Raw genomic sequence first — 4,854 nt, forward strand, 5'->3', positions numbered from 1 at the left:
GCCGACCACACTATTAGTGGCTTTAAACAAGTCTCTAGCAATATAATGGACACAAAGCAACCACTTATTATCATAGGGTTACGTTTCACAATTTATTTTATTTTATGCATTTTGTTAAGTATTTTTAGAATCTTTGTTAAGGAGATTAAAGTAACCTTTTTTTTAATATAGGATGAATGAAATTAAATACTTAAAATATTATATGTAAATGAAGTTGATAGTCGAAAATGTTAATTTTTTTTTAAATTGTTCAGTACAAACTCGATCTAAGAGAAAAGAAATATAACTAATCTTCAAGGATAACAAAGCCTTCAAAATAAAATTTCACACAAAAGAAACAGTAACTTAGTCTAATAAATAGTAAGAGGTGACAAATAGCGAAATTCGCCCCCCTTCGGCAAAAAGTTCGCTTTCCGGTGGGCGGTCCATCTCGTTCCATCTAATGAAGCGGTCCAAAAATTACACTCTGTCTCGCCTAATTTTTTTTATTATTAAATATTAAATAATATATATAATTTTTAAATTTACAAACATTAAAATTTTTAAAATTATAAATATGTAATAAATATAATCATAAACTAAATTTTTTAAAATAAAATAATAAAATTAATATTATTTAAAATAAAATAAACATTGTCTAAAACATATAATTAAACATCTACAAGTTTAGAACATAATCAATTAAATCTAAAAAATAACTCAAAACACTAAATTATAACATTTTTAAAAAATGTCTCTAGCAAAAAAAAAGCACTGGACCTGCCTGGGAGACCCATTCCGTCCCGTCAAAGCCTGCAATTTAAGCAATTTGGGCTAGGAGAATTTTTGAAGTGTGACGGTCTCAATTTTCTTACTCGACTCGTATTTTTTGGCGAATTATATAGACCAACCCGATAAATTTATGCCCGTTTGCCATCCCTACATACATCTAAAACGAAGCACAGTTTATTTTTTTTTTTACTCTAAATGATATTATTGTATCCACTCTAACTCGTCCGCTTCAAACACATCCACAAAGTCAATTATCACTTTTGAATGTCCATATTTTACCTGCTGTGTTAAAATTAATAAGCATATTATCCCTTTTATATCACCAAAATTAGCTGGTTATTCTTAAAAATGTCCACTTATCCAGTACTTCAATTCAGCGTATTATGGTCATCTTTTAAGTCAGCCACTTAATCCAATTTCCTTCATTTTTTATTACCATCCCTTCTCATTGTTTTTTATGCTTAAATCTTTGCTCTCCTTTATGTACTAATTTCACATTATTGAGAATTTGACTTTTAATATCTGTTCTATTTCTTAAAAATTTCTGGTTCCACCTTACATTTTTTTTTTTTTTAAATTAGCCAACCTACTCTATCTTTGTTCTTGATCACCATGGTTATATATATATATTTATGTGCGTTTCTTTCAACATATACTGTAATCCCACTTGAATTCTTTTTAATGTAGCATTACTTAATAGAGTTTCATTTGTGTACTGGATGACTCTGGTACAAGTTGTGAGATTGATCGGAGACTTACCGGTTGAAACGGTGGGCAGATCGTCTGACTGGAGCAATAGGAAGTGGTACCTGTAAAGACACTCCAACGCTCAAGTCAAACTAGATCTGAGAAGTATAAGGTGTATAGAATGAGTAATGTATTTGAGGGGATCTCTGACTCTCTTTTATATAGCTAGTGGTAGTTATCTTATCTTATTTGACTAAGATAAGGGACGTATTTAAATTTAAATGTTGGTTAGAAACTCTAGTGGGCCAGTTTTGGGCCTTCTAGAAGAGAGAAGCGACCCGACCCAAAAATACGGGTTCGGAGGCTGTTCCGTGTGGAGATCCGAAGGTTGGGTTCGTAATAGTTGCCCCCGCAGCGGGAGAGTGAGCAAGATCGGTCTTCGACGCTGGAGGACTTGGGTTTTGCCGTTTGTGGCCTTATTCAGTGCTTACCCGGATAGGATTCGGCATCCAAGAGGTCATTTTGAGGGTTCGTCTGGAGAGGATTTTTCGTTTTTCTGTACCCGTTGTGCTTTCCTAAGGGTTCTGTCAGTTATGCTTCCAGAGGGTGCATTTATTGCGAAAGGACGTTTGAGCTATTTTTCCGCTTCTGTCCTTATGCCTTTGTTGGTTTCGGAGGCCATTTTTGGTTTTATACCTTTTGCAACCGTTTTGCGTTTTGCCTTTTTCCTTTCCCTCGTTCGCTTCATTTTTGGTGCACTTTCTGTTCTGCATTTTCTCTACTTTCTCTACTTCTTATTTTTCCTTCTTCCTTCATATTTTTTGGTGTTTTTGTCTCGCGCTCTGTGCCGTTTCTTGTTTCCATTTTTTCGTTCATACTTGGCTTTATCAGGTTGGTGCTCTTCTTCTTTGCTTTTTACCTGTTTGTTTTGTTTTGCTTGTATGTGTTGGGGCTGTGTTTGTTTTTCAATATTTTGTTTCGGATAGGGGTAGTGGGTTTATTTTGGAGAGGATGAGCATCGCTGCGTTGTAGGTGTAGGATGTGGTGGATAGAAGTGTTTGGATAGTTATTCTACCTTTTTTTGCCGTGTAGTTTTGGTAGACTGACGGTGGTGCTCCCTCCTGTTTTAGGTATGTCTCGTCGGAGGACTGAGGGTACGGGTGCTCCGGTAGTTTCGGCCAAGGGCGTTCCCTCTCTATATTACTGGGTTACCAACGATGTTTGGGGGACGCCGTCTCGAATGACAGAGGCGGGTCTTCAGTGGCTCCGCGACCAAGGAGCTGTTTGTGGGGTGGTGATGCCGAGCGTCAATACGAGCTCGCCCTCCCCGGAGTCGACGAGAGGGTTTGTTACCTAAATCTCGACTCACCGACCGTCCTAGACTGGATGTGGGTTTATGAGTCGATGTTTACTCGGCTTGGCGTGCGACTTCCCTTTTCACCCTTCGTTCAGGCGTTGTTGAGCCAGTGTTTCGTGGTACCGCCCCAACTTCATCCGAATGGATCTAAGAGGTATAAGGTGTGTAGAATGGGTGACGTACCTGAGAAGGCCTCTGGCTCTCCTTTATATAGCTAGTGGTAGTTATCTCATCTTATCTTATTTGGCTAAGATAAGGGACGTATTTAAATTTGAATGTTGGTTAAAAGCTCTAGTAGACCGATTTTAGACCTTCAAGAAGAAGGAAGCGACCCGATCCGAGAATATGAGTTTCAGAGAATGTTCCGTGTGGAAATCCGAAGGTTGGGTGCGTAACAATTTGCTATTTCTTCTATTGAATAAATGACCATTTGTACCCTTGAGAGATGAAAACGCTGACATTTGTACCCATGAAAGCTCGAAACTAATCTTGTACCCATGATAGATGCTATTCTCCATCATCATCTTCATCTTCTTCACCGTCATCCCCATTCATTACTGTCTCTTTCCAGCCACCATAACCTCCATCACCATCACCTCAGCACCGCCACAGCCACCTCCCTTCACCACAACTTCCGGCGACAACCCACACCGCCGCGCCCCTTTCTCTGCTTCTTCCCCTCTTCTCACTTCTGCTGAGCCCAGAAACCACAGCGCCAGCTCCTCCTCTCCACCAAAGCCCAGAGCGGCAGCGGCCACCTTCTCCATTCCTGGGTCTCCTCTCGTCTGCCACCAAACAGCCGCGACACCCCAACCTTCTCCGCAGCGTCCTTACGGCGTTCCAACCCATCACCACTCCCCTGTCCGAACCCTAGCTCCGCCAACCATCACCGTCGGCCTCTATGAGCCACCGCAACCCTCTTCCCTTTTCTCCCCTTTGCGTGTTCTCTGTCTTCCTCAGCCACACCAACGAACCGGCCACCTTCTCCTCCCTCTCTCTCACTGGCCGAACCACCGCGCCGTCGACGAGCCACACCGACACCGACGATGAGCCCCTTTCCCCCTTTCTTCTTCTTTCTCTGTCATCCCGTCTCACCATCGCGAACCAGCCTAGCACCGTCGCGATTCCAGCCCCGTTTCCCGTTCTCCTATGGAACGACCAGAACAGGGTGCAGTCCCTGTGTCTTCTATCCCCTGATTTAGGTTTGGATTTATTCATGCTGCTGTTTGAAAATTTTGCTGTCTTCCATCCCCTGTTAGATAATCTGAGCTGGATAGTGGATTTAGGTTTGTTTTGATTCATGTTGCTGTTTGAAAATTTTGTTGTTTTGATTCATGCTACTATTTGAAAATTTTGGATTGTCTGATGCTGCTGGGAGCTTTTGGGGGGAGGGAGAGTGGGAGTGCCACATAGGTTCGGAAACCCACGAACCAAGCTCAGATCTAAGTCAGGGCACTTTTGTCACACGGACAACATCTATCATGGGTACAAGATTAGTTTCGAGCTTTTATAGGTATAAATGTCAGCGTTTTCATTTCTCATGGGTACAAATGGTCATTTATTCTTCTTCTATTAAACAGTACAATCTATTTTCTTTATCAGTCAAGTATTTTTTGTTATATAAAAATTTAAATTCGATATATATACAATACAACTATTATGTACATTTTCTTTGATCACTATATTGTACTTTATTTATCTTTTGTTGCTTATATTTTTTCTTTTTTTTTTATTGATTTACTAAGGCCTTAATTATTTTTCATCCACTGTCAATTTTTGTCATTTTTTTCTCAGACACGTTTATATTTTTACGCTCTAAATTACCTATAAAATTAACTGCACACAAATTTTTATTTTTTTATATACCTCTAAAATATACAACAAAGTTCAGCTAGATCTGAAAGCTGCAAAAATAGATCAAATGCATCGGACTAATCCATTTATTCGTCACTAATAGATAACAAATTAATATGCACTCTCATGCTTGCTAAAATGGTTAAATCTAAAATTGCAAGATTTTTTACCCTAATAAACGAATG

This window comes from Arachis ipaensis, chromosome B09 (assembly GCF_000816755.2).
Source record: "Arachis ipaensis cultivar K30076 chromosome B09, Araip1.1, whole genome shotgun sequence".
In the NCBI taxonomy this organism is placed as follows: Eukaryota; Viridiplantae; Streptophyta; class Magnoliopsida; order Fabales; family Fabaceae; genus Arachis; species Arachis ipaensis.